We start from the raw sequence: 18,663 nt of genomic DNA on the forward strand, positions 1-18,663 counted from the left end.
CTCCCTTGGATCATGGCCTTCAGTTACAATGACCTCTTCTATAATCATGACCTGTTGATTTTCCATAGTGACATCCTGGGACCACATGTATCAGTTTATAAGACCCTGCTCTGTAGGCCCCTCCCCTTGTAACAATGTCTACTTAAACCTTGAAAAAATATATAGACATCTGTTTAAAGATTTGCAGTTCAAATAGCTCAGGTGAACTTACCACAAAATATTTGTTGAAGCTGTGCCAAAGACCAATACAGCTGTCGTGACTAACAGTTGAATCTTTGTGGTGCATAAGAACCCATGGCCCAGGGGTGCCTGGGTGGCTCAGTCGTTCAAGCATCTGACTTCAGCTCAGGTCATGATTTCATGGCTTGTAGTTCAAGCCCCTCATCAGGCTCTCTGCTGTCAGCAGAGCCTGCTTCAGATCCTGTCTCCCTCGCTCTCTGCCCCTCCCCCATTCACTCTCTCTCCCTCTCTCAAAAATAAACATACGCACACAAACCAATGGTTCCAGTACAATCATTTGAAGAGCTCTAAAAACAGTTGTCTGCGGGTGCCTGGGTGGCTCAGTCGGTTAAGCGGCCGACTTCGGCTCAGGTCATGATCTCGCGGTCCGTGAGTTCGAGCCCCGCGTCGGGCTCTTTGCTGACAGCTCGGAGCCTGGAGCCTGTTTCAGATTCTGTGTCTCCCTCTCTCTGACCCTCCCCCGTTCATGCTCTGTCTCTCTCTGTCTCAAAAAAATAAATAAACGTTAAAAAAAATTAAAAAAAAATATTTTAGACTCTAAGAGATCCAGAAAAACATTTGGAAACAGAATCATTATGAGCAAAGCATAAGAAGAAATAGAATTTTCCCTTTTTTCATTTCAAAAACCTGGCTTCCATACTGTATTCCAGAATGGAGCCTAGGAAGGGTCTTCAATGAATGGTTATGTATGGTAGAAAAAGGAAGGAACAGACTGGAGTAGCAGAAAATAGAAGACAAAGTTAATGCAAGATATGACTCAGGTTTTCAGCATAGGTGTCCAGGTGGATGGGGTACCATTTGCTGATGGAGGGAACAGGAAGAGGAACAGAACATAAGTTTAGGACTCTTGATTCCAAGTGACAGAAACCCACTGTTCTTACTCACACCCAACAAGTTTAAGATGTTTAAAAAGGAAAGTAAGGGGCACCTGGTTGGCTCAGTTGTTAGAGCATGGGACCCTTGATCTCAGGGTTGTGAGTTGGAGCCCCAGTTGGGTGTAGAAATTACTTAAAAACAAAATTCCAAGAGTTCAAATGATGTCATGACTCCCCTTTCTGTTAAGTTCTCTGTTTCTTTCTGCATGTGATCTTCCTTCTCTCCTATTCCTCATGGCTTTCTCCTCGCAGGTAAAAAAGATCGACATTGTCCTTTAAGGTCATAATCCCAGAGAAACAGATTAAGGGGAAACATATCCTAGGATAGCCTGGCAGAAATTTCCAGAAAGGATTTTGATTGTCCTGGCTTGTAGTCACATACCCACTCAGATCTGTATAAGTCTAGGACTTGTGCTGTTCACCACTACTGAATTATCTCAGCACTAGCCTTCCCCCCTCCAGTCTCTCTTCCTGTTTAGACTCTAAGCTTCTCAAGGGCAAAGAATGATTTGGTTTTTTAGCCTGAGCATTGGCACTGTGCTTGGCACATGGTATTGAATGCCTTAAAAAAAAAACCTGTTGGACTAAATTGAACTAGACGCATCTAGACACAACTAGACACATACAAGGTAGATGAATTATAGGGTGGAAAAAATCGTGGAACACCAATGCTTAGTTTCTGTGAAAGCAAATCATACCCAACTCTAGTCTACTAGAGTTCTCTGAATATGCAGATGGACCAAAGGACAAGGTAGAACCAGCAGACCTTATCTGGTATTTGCAAAAGCCTTTGATAGATTTCCATATCAAAGGCTTTTAGGAAAACTACATTACCCTGGAATTTTAGAGTTCTATTGTTGTTCGTTTTATTTTCATTTGTTTTCAAAATTGTGTCTAGGAAACAGAACCAAAGTCAAAAAAGGACGGTTGGGAATAAGTGAGAAAGTGTAAATGATAGGGACTTAACTTTTAAAAAAAAATGTTTAATGTTTATTTATTTTTGAGAGAGAGACAGAGACAGAGAGAGAGCTGGGGAGGGGCAGAGAGAGAGGGAGACAAAGAATCCGAGGCAGGCTCCAGGCTCTGAGCTGTCAGCACAGAGCCCCACACAGGGATCGAACTCATGAACAGCACGATCATGACCTGAGCTGAAGTCGGAGGCTTAACTGACTGAACCACGGGGCCTGTGATGGGGACTTATCTTATTTAATATTTTAATAAATTATCAAGAAGTGGTATGGACAATGCAATTTTTAGTATTTTTATTACTATTTTAATATTAATGCAATATTTAGCTGATTAAGACAAAAATAAACTAATGGAAAATACCTTGCAGCACAGCCACTGGCCTTAGCAGTCTTGAGTCAGAAGAACTCAGCCAGGTGGGGTGTTTTGGAGGTCTGAAGATCTGCAGGCCCCCCATTCCTTTTTTTCTTCAGTGATGAGCACTCTAGCCATCCCAACTCTTTCACCTCCAAGGTTAAAGAAAAGGATAATGTGGAGCACGCATGGACTTTGACCATGCTTTGCCTCACTGAGGGGGCCAAAGATAAGTGTAATGTGGTAGAAATCGTGGCCTGGTGGGGGTGGGGGAGAGGGGAAAGTGGGTGATGGGCATTGAGGAGGGCACCTGTTGGGATGAGCACTGGGTGTTGTATGGAAACCAATTTGACAATAAATTATATGAAATTAAAAAATAAATAAATAAAATAAAACACATTACTGTATTTACTTCACCACAAAAAAGAAATAAATATTTGAATCCAAAAAAAAAAAAATGGTGGCCTGGAACCATGACCACCAGGAGACTGCAGTCCTTGTGACCAACCTCAAATGTCCTGCCAACTCAGTTGGCTGACATCCGGCTCCAATTACCTGTAACCTTCTGCCTGAAGTCAGGTTCTGGTCCTGTCCGGATCACCTGGTGGTACCAGATTATTTTTGTGAGGCATGACATTTCTGAGAAAGAGAGAGAAGATAGGAGTGAGGAGGTGGAAGCTGAGTTGTGCCCAATTTTACCTGTCAAGAAGCAGGGGGCGGGCCCTAAGCCCTTTTTGGTCAGCTAGCTGCCCACCACATATGCTATGGACCAGATTCCTGTACAGGTGTCAAGAATTTTAAATGGGTCTTCACTGTTGAAGAGGAGGGTTGCAGGTAGGGGAGGTCTTAGGAGAGAAAGGGTCTCATTTTCCAAAGGACCCTAGTGTTCTTCTAATCCTATACCATGCCTGTGGCTTCCCTTTTCTCCAGGAGTAGAGAACTTCTATCCAGTGAACTTCTTAATTCTTTTTAATGTTTATTTTTGAGAGAGGGAGAGAGAGAGAGAAAACAAGTGGGGGAGGCGCAGAGAGAGAGGGAGACACAGGATCCAAAGCTGACTTCAGGCTCCAAGCTGTCAGCACAGAGCCCAATGAGGGGCTTGAACCTACAAACTGTGAGATCATGACCTGAGCCAAAGTTGGACACTCAACTGATGAACCATTGAGGTGCCCCTATCCAGTGAACTTCTACCCTGACCCTCTCTTCCCATTTGCTATGAGGTTGGAGGTCAGCATCTGAAGCTCATTTTTAACACTTCTTACATTTTTGGATAAAGGTTGGAATAAAGTGGTATGGGGGTATTTTGTTTTGTGGGACTTTTTTATTTTGGCCAAAAAAAAAGAAAAAGAAAAAGGAAGGAAAAATAATGGTAGGTGGCTTAAATTTAGATAAGGTTCAATTATGCCTTTAGGGTTAAGTATTATAACAGTGTAGGTAATAGGAAGTGGCCGCCAGAGTCTTTGCTTCAACTGGATGGGCCTATTTCCTCTGTATTTTCTCACTTTTCTATGTACTTCTTGTCCATTGCCCACACTTGTATGCTCAGTTGAAGAGAACTTTACCAGCTAAAGGAGAAGCTATTTCAGACGAGGGAATACTACAATATCCAAACCTTCAAGGATTGGGGTAGGAGAGATGTATGGAGTGAGTGGGGGGAAAATGAAGTAATACAGACTGGAAAGAAATATCTTTTCAAGGAAGTAAAGAGGGGATCAATGAGCACAAGAAAGATATAACAAATCTGAAGAAAGTTCAGAGAGAAGCAACTATAATATTCACAGAGATAAAGTCCTTCCATTGAAGGATGTCAAAAAAACTTAAATCCTACAATCACATATGAAATGTTTGGATAAAATAATAAAGGACCAAGAGATGATTTAAAACACCACAAAATTCAAAACTGCTCTTACTTTTCGAAGCTTAGAGGTGGTTTGAGAACAAAAAGACTGGATGTGACTTAGAGAACTTGTTTTTCAAAGCGTGGGTAGAGACTGAAAATGCAAATACTTTGGGGAGCCTGGGTGGCTCAGTCAGTTTAGCATCCTACTTGGGCTCAAGTCACAATCACGGTTGGTGGGTTTGAACCCCACATTGAGCTCTATGGTATGGACATGGAGGCCACTTCAGATCCTCTGTTGCCCCCCCTCCTACTGATACTCCCACCCCACCAAAGTAAATCAATAAACTATAAAAAATTATAATAAACTTTAGGGGCACCTGGGTGGCTCAGTCCATTAGGCGACCAACTTGGGCCCAGGTCATGAACTCAGGTGAGTTCTTGAGTTTGAGGCCCACAGGTGGCTCTGTGCTGACAGCTCAGAGCCTGGAGCCTGCCTCAGATTCTATGTCTCCCTCTCTCCCTGCCCTTCTGATCACACTCTGTCTCTCTGTCTCTCTCAAAAATAAATAAATATTTTTAAAAAAATTTTTTAAAGAAAAATGCAAATACTTTAAGAGGGTTTTAAATAAATTCCCAGAGGACAAATACATCAGGTATTGCTAAGCTCTACTTGGGAACTGTGAGGAGTGATATACCTGGCGACCAGGGTCAAAGTGTCTGGACTTCTAGTCTGGGCTTGCCCACGTCTACTTATTAATGCTGTCTACTTACTAATGTTGCATGTGTGCCTGGGGGCAAACGACTGAGTATTGCTGAGCCTATTTCTTAGCTATAAAACGGCTATAACCTAATACCTGTCCCGACTACTTCGAAGGGTGGTTCGGTGTTCAAACGAAGCCACGTATTTAATGGTGTTTTAAGTACTATAAGATGGTGCAGAAACATAAGGTGTGGTTTTTTGGGGTTTTGTTTTTGTTTTTTCTTTGTTTGTTTTTTTGTTACTGCATCGCTGGAATTATTGCAAACTCCCAGACAAGGGGCATCTAGGAAAGGGCGATTTGGCTCATCCACGTAGCGATCGTGCGCTTTCATCAATTCTCGTCCCTCATTCACGGAGGTATTTTGTTGAGGAAAACTTTTTTTTTTAACCCGATAGAGCAAGTATCAAAGTGCTGTCTGTAAAAGTACCATGCAGCAGTAGTTAAGATAAAGTGCCAAGAAGCCACCGAAATGCCAAGACTGTCAGAAAGGAGTTTTCCGCGGAAGCGCTGTCTTCTTTTGGACGCACATGCAAGATGCGCGATCCGTGGATGCCGGCCACCGAATAGCAACAGGAATTGGTAGACCTGGTCGTCCAGTAACGTAATTATTATAATTCCATTCTGATACATTTAATGATTTGTCACAATTCCCCAGGGTAAGCAGGATGCTGCAACGAGCTTCAAACTCCGAGCGTCCCGCTCTGTGCTCCGAGGCGTGGAGCGGGAATAATGCGCGCGCACTCGGCTTCGACCGCTCCCGGGGCTCGCGAACGCTCCTCCCTTGCCCGGCCCGGCCTGGCGCTCGCGCGCGCCCGCCGCCGGCCCACGTGACTCTAGGCGCGGCGACGGCGGGGGCGGGTGGGGGCTCGGGCCGGCTCCGCAGCGCCGCGCAGGCGCCCCAGGGCCGCGCCGAGCCGAGCCCCTCCTGCTCCCTCTAGGAGTCAAAATGGCGGCGAGGGAAACCTGGAGCAGCCCCGGAGCCTGAGCCACTGACAGGAGCGGAGAGGGCGGCGGCGGCGGCAGGAGGAGAATGGCCGGGGGTGCTGGCGCCGGTGCGGACGGCGGTGCTGGTGGCGGCGGCGGGGGCGACGGCCGCGGTCCCAGCGGCGGCAGCAGCAGCGGCGGGAGGAGCCTCCGGGGTGAGTGTCCCTTGGTGTCTCTGAGACTGGGAGCCGAGGCTGTGCCCGGCGCAGCGCGGGGCGTCCCGGCAAGGAAGGGGCTGTGTCTAAGAGGTGGGGGCGCCGGGCTGGGGCCCGGCCGCCGCGGGAGGCGCCGCCGGCGGGGAGAGGAGAGGGCAGTCGTCCGTCTGGAGCTGAGGCGGCGGCGGCGGCGGACTGGCCGGTCCCCGTGCGCTCCCAGGGGCGGACTGGGCTGTGCGCCGTCGTCCCGGGGACAGAGGCGCGAGGTGTGGCACTCGGGACGGCGAGAGCGACCCGAGGTGGCCGCGACGACGGCCCGACCAGCTCCGGGCTCCAAGGGGCGGGACCCGCCGCTCCCAGGACGCCGGGAAACCGCTCCCGATACTCGGGCGCGTGTTTACCCGACTGCGGGGCTGCGACCGCCCCGGGGTGGGCGTGAGAGCGGCCGGCCGGAATTGGGGAAGGAGCAGGCCTGCGGACGGCTGCCCCAGGGGGAGAGAAGTTAGGTTGCCCGGGTAAGTTACTGTTCCGGGCTCCAACTGGAATCGTGTTTTGACAGGTTGGGAGGGAGACAATACCGACTGTTTGATAAAGGAGTCTGTGCTTGGAGTACTTGAATGGCCAAAAGCGTGCATTTTCAGTGCCTTATCATTTGCACAGCTGCTCACTAGCCTTACCCCGAGGATGAGAACTTTCTCGCCGTCTTTTTGGAGAAGCTCTGAGTGTTGCTTCCGCTTTGAACCAGGATAGCACCTCTTTACGTACCAGCACGGATAATAAGTACTCTGGATTAGGCCTAATGCACAGCAGTCTTGGTTATCTCTACCAGAGAACCGTTCCCTCTGCCAAAACATCCTACTGTAATGAGGAAATAGGCATTTTTACAGAATTACTTAGTTTTTTCCAACGGACAGAATCTTTGGTCTCTGAATAGCATCCATTTCTTTCAGGTTGCTGAAATACTTGACTTTCTTCTGGCAATGTGGAAGAAGGAGTTGAAATAGCAAGAATTATACATGTTAATGGAATCTGTGATTAAACTTGTCCTGGAATTTTTGGAGTCAGAAAAACCTTTAGAGCTCTGGTAGGACTTGTTTTAGAGCGGAGAATCTAGGCCCAGGGAGATGACTGACTTGCCGTGGGTCTTACAGCTGGCCAGGGCTTGGGCCACAACTGGGATCTGAGCCTCGCTCCGCCCCCCATTTAGAGAGCTCTTTTCGATGCACTCGTGAGCCTTTTATTCTTCATTGAGAAATGCATTCTTAAGCAGCAATACTGGTGCCCATGTCTAGGTCCTTGTGCAATAAAGTTGAAAGCAGAAATGAGAGAGAGTGCCTCACTCTGATCTGACTGACGTTTCATTTAGAGTTTTCATAGGCCTGTAACTATATTTTCACCCAGTTACAGGCATGGTCCATTCTTGCATGCAGTCAGTAAAACCCATAGGTCAATATTCTGTCCCACAAAGCCAAACTACTGTTCTGTGCCCCAACACCAGCATTTAAACAAGTTCTTTATATCAGACTCTCATTTTAAGATTTATTTATTTATTTATTTATTTTTTTTACGTTTATTTATTTTTGGGACAGAGAGAGAGCATGAATGGGGGAGGGGCAGAGAGAGAGGGAGACACAGAATCAGAAGCAGGCTCCAGGCTCCGAGCCGTCAGCCCAGAGCCCGACGCGGGGCTCGTGACCTGAGCTGAAGTCGGACGCTTAACCGACTGAGCCACCCAGGCGCCCCACATTTTAAGATTTAAAACACCGGTGTTGCATTTGCTAGATTAATACTGCCTAGTTTCCATCTATTTTCTTGATGAATTACAAGAGTCTTCTTTGTTGTGTGTCATGGGTTAACCTTCAGAAATGCAAACTTAAATGATTCTGATCACATTCCAGTCAGTGAAACTCACATATCAAAGTTGTACCTTGTGTTCAATTAATTACACTGTAATTAATTGTAATTATTGAAAGTCTGCTTTGCATTTTGCATTATATTAGTTGCTATAGTAGAAAAGAAAGAAGTGTAGTATATAAACTTTGCCCTCAGGAAAGATAAGGTGTACCCTTATGACTCTAGAAGACAATCTAGTACATTCTATGAATACAGAGAATGCTGTAGGTGTTCTGGTTAGAGGGAGACGAGTGAGCCTTAGGAGTCTAAAGAACTTCCTGGAACACTTGGGACCTGAGCTAGCCTGTGAGGGTTTAGATTTACAGAGATACTGGAGCAGTTACTCTGTGAGAGAAAAGCGAGAATATGATGTGGAGATTAGCTTTGGGGGAGGGGAATAGAGGGAAACTAGGATGAGCTGACAACTGAATTTGGGAGGCTAAAAGGAAAAAAATCACGCAGTTGGAAGGATATCTGTAGAAGGGTTTGAGTACTAGTTTGAGGAGATTTGGATTTTTATCCTCTTGGGCAAGATATGGGGAGCCTTTGGAAGGTTGGAAGCCCCATATTAATGCGATAAACCAGCAAGATGGACCTGTCTGTGATCTACAGGTTGAGCTTGAATGAGGACAGAATGGAATGAGCCAGCAATGACAGTAGCTGTTGCAGTTACCTAACTATGAAGAGATGAGACCCCAGACGAGGATAGACTCAGTAGGAAGGATGTGTGGCAGGTGTTTTTGTTTTTATTGTGGTAAAATATACATAAACATAAAACTTGACATTTTAACCGGTTTTAAGTATACAGTTCTGTGGCATTCAGTACATCCACATCGTTGTGGAGGCATCACCACCATCCATCTCCAGAACCTTTTCATCATCCCCTACTGAAACCTTTTACCTATTAAACACTAACTCCTATTTCATTTCCCTTTACTCCCAACCCCCTGGCAACCATCATTCTATTTTTTGTCTCTATGAATTTGATTACTCTATGTACCTCATTTTAGTGGAATCCTATAAAATTTGTCCTTTTGTGACTGGCTTATTTCATTTACATTTTTTTTAATTTTTTTTTTTTTAACGTTTATTTATTTTTGAGACAGAGAGAGACAGAGCATGAATGAGGGAGGGGCAGAGAGAGAGGGAGACACAGAATCTGAAACAGGCTCCAGGCTCTGAGCTGTCAGCCCAGAGCCTGACGCGGGGCTCGAACCCACGAACTGCGAGATCGTGACCTGAGCCGAAGTCGGACGCTTAACCGACTGAGCCACCCAGGCGCCCCTCATTTAGCATGTTTTTAAGATTCATTCATGTTGGAGAATTTTTCAGAATTTCCTTCCTTTTTAAGGCTGAATACTATTTCATTGTATGCATGTACAGTATCTGTTTGAATCCACGCTTTCATTTGTTTGGGGTATAACCCAGAAAATTTCACATTCCCACCAGCAGTGCACAAGGGCTCCAATTTCTCCAATTCTCACCAACACTTGTTGTTTTCTGTTATTTGGATACTAGTCATCCTAATGGGTATGAAGTGATTTGTCATTTTAGGCTTTTTAATTATTATTATTTTTATTTATTTATTTTTTTAAGTAATCTCTACACCCATCATGGGGCTTGAACTCACAACTCAGAGACCTAGAGTTACATGCTCTACTGACTGAGCCAGTTTGGTGCCCCTATTGTGGTTTTGATTCGTATTCCTCTAATAATGATTTCTTCTTGTGCTTCTCAGTCTTTTGTATATCTTCTTTGGAGAAACATCTAGTAAATTCTTTTACCATTTTTTAATCTAGTTGTTTGCTTTTTTGTTGTTGAGTTGTAGGAGTTCTTTATATATTCCAGATACCAATTCCTTATCAGACATATGATTTGAAAATATCATCTGCTATTCCGTGGATTACCTTTTCACTCTGTTGAGTGTTCTTTGATGCTCAAAAGTTAAAAAAATTTTTTTAACGTTTTATTTGTTTTTGAGAGAGCAAGAGAGCATGAGCGGGGGAGGGGCAGAGAGCAAGGGAGACACAGAATCTGAAGCAGGCTCCAGGCTGTCAGCACAGAGCCTGACGCTGGGCTCAAACCCACAAACTGTGAGATCATGACCTGAGCCAAAGTTGGACGCTTAACCTACTGAGCCACCCAGGTGCCCCAACACACAAAAGTTTTTAATTTTGATGAAGCCCAGTTTATGTATTTTTTCTTTGTTGCTTATGCTTTTGGTCTTATATGCAAGAAATCATTGTCAGATCCAAAGTTATGAAGCTTTCCCCCTGGAAAAGTCATACATTTAGATCTTTGCATGTGGGTATCCAGTTTTTCTCAGCACCATTTGTTGAAAAGACTGTCTTTTTTCCACTGAATGATTTTGGCACCCTTACTGAAAATGATTTGATTATACTGTGCATGGCTTTATTTCTGAACTCTCTATTCTGTTGGTCTGTGAGTCTGTCTGTATGCCAATACCACATTGTTTTGATTACCGTAGCTTTATAGTAATTTTGAAATCAGGAAGTGTGAGACCTCCAACATTGTTCTAATTCAAGATTGTTTTGGCTGTTTGTGGTCCCTTGAGATTCCATATGAATTCTAGGATGGGTTTTTTTATTTCCCCAAAATTAAAAAAAAAATATGCCATTGAGATTTTTTTGATAGGGACTGCAATGAATCTATAGATTGGAGCAATATTGACATTGATATTAAATCTTACAGTCCATAAACTCCAGATGTGTTTCAATTTATATGTATCTTTAATTTCTTCCCACAAAAGTTTGTAGTTTTAAGTGTAAAACTTTTAAGTGTAAAAGTCTTTCATCTCCTTGGTTAAGGTTATTCCTTAGTATTTTATTCTTTTTGAAACTATCATAAATAGGATTGATATTTTAATTTCCTCTTTGGATTGTTCATTATTGATATTTACAACACAGCTCATTTTTGTATGTTAATCTTTGCATCCTGCAGCTGTATTGAAAGCATTCATTAGTTCTAACAGGCTTGTGTGTGTGTGTGTAATCTAGTTTTCTACATGTAAGATAGCGTCTTTGACAAAGATAATTTTATTTCTTCCTTCCAATTTGAATGCCTATTATTTCTTTTTCTTGCCTAATTGTTCTCGCTAGGACTTCCAGCACTATGTATATTGAATAGAAGTGGTGAAAATGTACATCCTTGTCCTGATCTTAGAGAAAAAATGTTCAGTGTTTGACCATTGAGTATGATGTTAGCTGTGGGTTTTCCTTTATTATGACCTTTATTATGTTGAAATGGTTTCCTTATGTTCCTGGTTTGCTAGAGTGTTTTAGCAGGTATGTTTTAATGAAAAAAAAGATTCAGTTATAGGTGCTGAGAGCATCTCTAGCCTGGTGAAAGGGAAAATTCTGCTGTCATTGGCAAAGTAACATATTAATGCCCAGTTGGTGTTTGAGGCATTGTCTCTCTACATTTGCAGTCATGTTTTGGCTTAATTCAGTAGGGAAAAGTGACACTAATCAAATAATCATACAAATATATTCCTGAATATAACTATAGTATAATTTTGCTCACAGCTGTATTCCCAGCATCTGGCATAGTGCCAGGACATAGGTGCTCATTGAAGTTATTAATTGATATAAGCAGAAGACTTAAAATTTAACCACATAAGCTAAAAACTATATGCTTATATTTTTTAATGACAAAGTATTTTTATTTTATTTTATCTTATTTTATTTTATTTTAAGCCATCTTCCCTGAACCCAGTCTTGGTACAATGGTAACAAAACAAAATCAGACTTCTCTGCTATGAAAAGAAATAGGCAAGTGACTTTTTCTAAAACAAGTGTCTTTAAGAGTGAGGCCAGGGGTGCCTGGTTGGCTCAGTTGGTTAAGCGTTCGACTTCAGCTCAGGTCATGATCTCATGGTCTGTGAGTTCGAGCCCTGAGTCGGGCTCTATGCTGACAGCTCAGAGCCTGGAGCCTGCTTCGGATTCTGTGTCTCCCTCTTTCTGCCCCTCCCCTGCTGACACTTTTGCCTCTCTCTCTCTTTCTCTCAAAAGTAAATGAACACTTTAAAAAAAAAAAAAAGGCAACATTTTTCTTTTTAAGTTGATGATAGTGGAAATTGCTTATCAGAATCCAAAGTTTCAAAGGGATGCATAACTTAGAAGAAACTTTTCAGGTGCGTGTTGACTCCAGATTTATAATGAAATTCAAATATTCAGTACCTAGTTTATTTGCAAAACAAGTTCAAAATTCTTTTAATGCAAGCTTCAGTGGTTTTTAGTATCCTTTATTTTTTAATTTTTAAAAATTAATTTAAATTTTAAAATTTGACAGTTTTGGGGCGCCTGGGTGGCTCAGTAGGTTAAGTGTCCTACTTTGGCTCAGGTCATGATCTCGCGGTTTGTGAGTTTGAGCCCCACGTTGGACTCTTTGCTGACAGCTCAGAGCCTGGAGCCTGCTTCAGATTCTGTGTCCCCCTCCCTCTCTGCCCCACCCCTGCTTGTGCTCTTTCTCTGTCTTTCAAAAATGAATAAACATTAAAATAATTTTTTATAAAAGATTTTATAATTTTTTACAAAAAATTTATGAAAAATATTTCTTAATATAGAAATTTCAAAAATATATAATGTACTAAGTTATGTAAATTGATACTGAATATGTGTAGTGAACCTTATGTTAAGGTTGGAATAAATAGGAATCACTTTAATGCAGAACATAGAGCATCCTTTACATCACAGGATTCAAAAAAGTCTTTTGAGCATTGTTGGAGTTTTTAGATATAGTTGTTATGTAAAAGAACATTGGACTAGGAATCAAACCTCCAGTCAGATTCTGACTACTGTTTATAGGTTTGTGATCTTAAGCAAGCCGTTTAACCGGTCTGAGGCTTCATTTTCCTCAAGAGTCTGTGTGTGTGTGTATACACTCACACACGTGCACACATGTACATCACAATGTTTTACAGAGCAGCTTTGCCACCTTATGTTTGCTCTTCAGTTGTTTCCCTCCCTGTTACTAGTCTGAACTATTTATTGAACATCTACCAACCAAGTCTCTGCCATTTGTTTTCCCACTGTCCCCCTAATTCTCTATTCTCTATATTGCTACCACACTTATGTTTCTAAAAAACCCAATTGGGGCATGTTACTTCCCTACTTAAAAAACCTGTGTTAACCTCCCATTGCTTATAGGATAAAGTCCAAACTCACAGAGTTTGTGGACTGTGTCCAACCTTCCGTTTCCCATCACTCCAGCCTTACCAAGCTGTTTCTTGTTCCTGTGCTTCTGTATCTCATGTGTTTATCCCAGTGCTTGGAGTTCTTTTTCTTTGTCATCCAGGAAACTCTGAGAAGGTGATTCATCATCCATTGCAGGGGTAGATTTTGATTACTCCAAGCCAGGTCATTTCCCTCTAAACTGTTGATTGAAAGGAAGGAGGCCTTTTTCTGGGGGACAGGACTTTTTCTCCTGTTGTGTATGAACAAGAGAACATGTGACTCCAGTTGCCACTGGCAGCTGTCTTACAACCCCAAGGGATGATGAAGCGTGCCTGGAAGATGATAGAGCAGAGAGAATGAATGTAGGTCCAAGATAACATAATTTTAGACACATAGTGTACTGGGGGTCTGGGCCTTTCCCTGCCATGGGACTTCTCCACCTAACAGATCAATTCCTTATTGTTGAAGCCATTTCTTTGGAGTTATTTGCCATCAAAAATCTCTTGATTGATACAGTTGTGTTTATTCTTCAAGACCCAGTTCAAATATGACCTTGACCAGTAGTCATACACTCATTCCCCGAGTACTTTGGCCCACTCTTCCAGCCCTGTTGCAACTGTACTATAATCATTTGCTTGTATGTCTGACTCCTCCATGTAACTCTGTGTACTTTGAGCCTTGGCTTACAGGATGCAGCACAGTGTCTGCTATGTTATAGATATTCGGCAATGCATTGTCAGGATGAAAAAGGGTTTTGTAAACAATTTTTAAATAAACATGAGGTATGTTATTATCTTTAAAGTGAAATGGAGAAATCAGTTAGACTAGACATGCAAAATGTTCTTTGCTTGCCTTTAATTATTTTCTAAAAATGTTCACTTAAATAAAAAATTTGACAGCCTCTCTGGCCACAGTGCCTTGAATTTTATGAAAAATCTAACTTAAAGTAGGAGTCCTGGAAGGAGCAATAATGAATTGTGTTTTTACCCTGGAACTTCCTTCCTTCCTTCCTTCCTTCCTTCCTTCCTTCCTTCCTTCTTTAGGAGGAGACTTGAATGCCAGAACTAACTTCAAGCATAATATGTGTATTTGTTCCCTATATTTTGAAATTATATTCAGGTCTGTTTTTTCTGGGATTTATTTGTGAATTGTTCTTTAGAGAAAAATTCCATAATATACCTCATAAGAAGACCTAATTATTCTTGCCTTCAGACTTTCCCAAAATATTTCTTGCTTGCTTGAGTATACACAGAACTTTTCTGGTAAGAAGAAAAAAAAAAAGCTTTGTGGCAGAACTAGATGAGTTATAGCAAATTTTAGTAATATCTTATGACAGAGAAATTTCATTATAACCTTAATTACAGAGTCATAGTTCTGTCACATGCTTCAACAATAAAGTCTGACAGAAGAGGAAGGGTGGAAAAGGAGAGTTAAAATTCCTGATTTGGTATACTTCACCATTTGTTGGCTTGAGTCAAATAAATGATAGTTCAACATAGTAAATTGTAGTCACAGTAGCCCTCCTCCCTTATCCATGGGGGATATGTTCCCAGACTCTTAGTGGATTCCTGAAAGTGCAGATAGTACTGAACCCTATATATACTAAGATCTTTCCTATATGTACATACCTGGGATGAAGTTTAATTTATAGATTAGGTGCACTAAGAGATTAACAACAATAATAACAAAATAGAGGAATTGTAACAATATACTGTAATAAAAGTTATGTGAATGTGGTCTCTCCCTCTCAAAATATCTTACTGTACTGTAAAGTACTTACTGTTATACTGCCTATGTGATGAGGTGAAGTGAAGTCAGTGACCATAGGCGCTGTAACACAGCATTAGGCTGCTGTTGACCTTCTGACTGACAATACACTACAGAAAGTGAACCCATGGATGAGGGAGACTACTATAACTATGCTTAAAAATCGTCTCTAATAATTGAATATCTCTTTTAATTATTCTTTTATTGGTTTTGATTTTCTTAACTTATTTAGAGTGGTGATCTACAAAATATCCGTAGTGACTGTTCCCAGGTTGTTCATGACTCCTTAGAGATTATCCTTTTAAAATCATTTAAATAGCTAAAAGATAACAAATTTCAGACCATGTGAAATATACATTTTTTAAAATGTTTATTTATTTCTGAGAGAGAGAGGGTGAGAAAGACAGAGTGTGAGTGGGGGAGGGGCCGAGAGACAGTGAAGAAGACACAGAATCTGAAGCAGGCTCCAGGCTCTGAGCTGTCAGCCCAGAGCCCAACACAGAGCTTGAACTCGGGAACAGAGAGATCATGACCTGAGCCGAAGTCAGACGCTCAACCAACTGAGCCACCCAGGCTCCCCAAGATGTACATTTATAAAGTGGTCATTTTATTTAAGAAGTATTTCATAACTAGAAATGCTAAGAGAACACTAAGAATATAATAAATTTGGGGTGCCTGGGTGGCAGAGTCGGTTAAGTAGCTGACTCTTGGTCTCTGCTCAGATCATGATCTCACAGTTTGTGAGTTTGAGCCCCACATCAGGCTCTGCCCTGGGATTCTGTCTCTCCTTGTCTCTGCCCCTTCCCCACTTGTGTTCTCTCCCCCCCCCCCCCAATAAACTTAGAAAAATTTTATATAATTTTAATTTTATTATCAAAAACTCAGATACCTCCCATCCTAAAATTAAGCTATGACTCTCTGTGGTAGAGCCAGAGTTGTAAGAGCCAGGCTCATTTCTCTGCATTCTTTCCCTCAATTTCTAATTTTAAAAATTCTAATGGTTACACTTAAAAGGATGTTGTATAGGTTAGTGGAATGTGATGTACTTTTATATTCTTTTAAGAATGCATTTTTAATAGGAAATAAAAGTATCAGCAGGGGACTGACAGCTGCTTTGAATTACAATAGGTTATATTAGAAAAAACCCACATGGGCTTAATAAGATTCTCCTAAGCAAAACTCTAACAAGTAATCTCTATTTTTGGTAATGCAATGGAATTTTATAGAAAAATGGCATTTTAAAAGATATCTTCATGGTAGCTACACTTATCATGGTGAACATTGGGTAATGAATGTGTAGAAATGTTGACTCACTATGTTGTGCACCTGAAATTTATATTACATTGTATGTCAACCATACAAAAAAAGATACCTCCATTTAACATAAATAAAGATGTTTTCTGACTTGACTTTTTTGGTTGGATTGGGGAAATACTGTTTTTATTTACTTATTTTAAAGTTTGTTGGGGTGCCTGGGTGGCTCAGTTGGTTGAGCATCTGACTTCAGCTCAGGTCATGATCTCACAGATTGTGGGTTCGAGTCCTGCGTCGGCTCTCTGCGTCAGCAAGAGCCTGCTTCAGATCCTCTGTCTCCCTCTCTCTCTGCCCCTCCCCCTCTCTCAAAAATAAATAAACATGAAAAAAATTAATAAACTTTGTTTTGAGAGAGGGAGAGCATGCATGTGCAAACACACACACACATACACACACACACACACACACACACACACACACACACACAGGGTAGTGGGGAGGAGGGGCAGAGAGAGAGACAGAGAGAGAATCCCAAACAGGCTCCATGTTGTCAGTGCAGAACCCAACACAGGGCTTGATTTCATGAACCATGAGATCATGACCTGAGCTGAAACCAAGAGTTGGACACTTAACTGACTGAGCCACCCAAGCGCTCTGGGAAATACTACTTTTAATATATGATCTTAAGCTACTAACTACACAGGTCGATACTCTGTTAACAATTTATAATTTGAATTTCCAGAAGTTCTGAAAACCATTTCTTAGGGAGACTCCTTTGATGGCAAACAGCGATATGACATGGATTCATTTCATGACAAAACCTGATCTAAACTATGGGGCGCCTGGGTGGCGCAGTCGGGTAGGCGTCCGACTTCATCCAGGTCACGATCTCACGGTCCGTGAGTTCGAGCCCCGCGTCAGGCTCTGGGCTGATGGCTCAGAGCCTGGAGCCTGTTTCCGATTCTGTGTCTCCCTCTCTCTCTGCCCCTCCCCCGTTCATGCTCTGTCTCTCTCTGTCCCAAAAATAAATAAACGTTGAAAAAAAAAAATTAAAAAAAAAAAAAAAACAAAAACCTGATCTAAACTAACATAGCTTAGTTTAAATATTTAATATACTTTACTATAAAATACTAATTTGATTATGGGGTGCTATGTTAAATATAACTGAGGTATTTACATAATATACAGTAAATAATCCACATACTCTGTTATCTTCTTCAAAAAGAAAGAAAGAAAAAAGGCTGAATTTTAGAACATATCTAGCTCCAGAGGTTTCTGTCTGATAAGGGATTGTGGACCTGTATTCTGAATAACACTTTTAAACTGGTAATAGACATTAAATACATTTTTTGATGGTGGAACTAAGATCGAAAAGACAGTATAGTATGTAACACGCAATGGTTTAATTCTGTAGATAAAGTTTAATTATCAAAAATGTGGGGAGAATCTATAAAAAGTAGAGTAAGTTCACTGAGTACCTCTTAGGTATTAACTGTAAATAAAAATATATTATTAGGGGCACCTGGGTGGCTCAGTCGGTTGAGCCTCTGACTTTGGTTCAGGTTGTGATCTCATGGTTTGTGGGTTTGAGCCCTGCGTCAGGCTCTGTGCTGACAGCTCAGAGCCTGGAGCCTGCTTCCAATTCTGTGTTTCCCTCTCTCTGCCCCTCCCCTGCTCATGATCTGTCTATCTCTGTCTCTCAAAAATAAATAAACGTTAAAAAAATTTTTTTTAATATATTATTTAAAATTAGATGCCAGAGTGGAGAGAAGAAAGAACTTACTAGCTAATTTCATTATTGCTTGTATTAGGGAGGTAGAACACAGTAACCAAAAAAGAGGGAATTTGAGGTATTAAATAGAAGTATTAGTAAAGGTGACTTTTTATATGCCCTTTTGGTCCCAAGATTATGGCCAGAGGGATGTCAAGGTCACCAAGAATAACTTGGAGGTTGCCAAGGACTTGTTTTAAAGTGTTTTCAAGTCTGACCGAGAACTCTGACATGTGGGGTAGAAAAAAAGAATTAGTAAAGTTACCTATGGGGCAGGGAGGAATGAAATTAGAGTAGACAGGGAGAGCAACTAGTGGTTTTTGAACATATCTTGTTATGTGGCTTTGACTTTAAACCCATCTAAATATTTTATGTAAAAGCTAAATTAAAAACTCAATGCCTAAAAATCAAAAGTAACATAAAATTTACAAAGTGTCTGTTAGTGATATAATCACACAGTAAACTATTCTAAGTGACTCACATACACAGTAATTTGTAGGATATCTTGAGTTAGGTAATATCCTAAGGGTAGAAAGAATTGTGATAAATAAACATAAAGTGATTTTCATTTATCATATTGTTGGTGGTAGATAGTATTGATGTATATA

The 18,663-nt window shown here is 41.6% G+C and overlaps 1 protein-coding gene across 5 annotated transcripts in view; it reads left to right on the forward strand.

Moving 5' to 3' along the window:
* The first annotated feature begins 6,090 nt into the window (after nt 1-6,090).
* The window catches only part of BTBD7 (BTB domain containing 7), an 86,754-nt gene continuing 74,181 nt past the window's right edge, over nt 6,091-18,663 (forward strand). For all 5 annotated transcript variants that reach the window (XM_049612256.1, XM_049612257.1, XM_049612259.1 and 2 more), the window contains exon 1: nt 6,091-6,175. The gene's annotated coding sequence lies outside the window, so the exon portion shown is untranslated. The remainder of the gene's footprint in view (nt 6,176-18,663) is intronic.

This window comes from Panthera uncia (assembly GCF_023721935.1).
Source record: "Panthera uncia isolate 11264 chromosome B3 unlocalized genomic scaffold, Puncia_PCG_1.0 HiC_scaffold_1, whole genome shotgun sequence".
In the NCBI taxonomy this organism is placed as follows: Eukaryota; Metazoa; Chordata; class Mammalia; order Carnivora; family Felidae; genus Panthera; species Panthera uncia.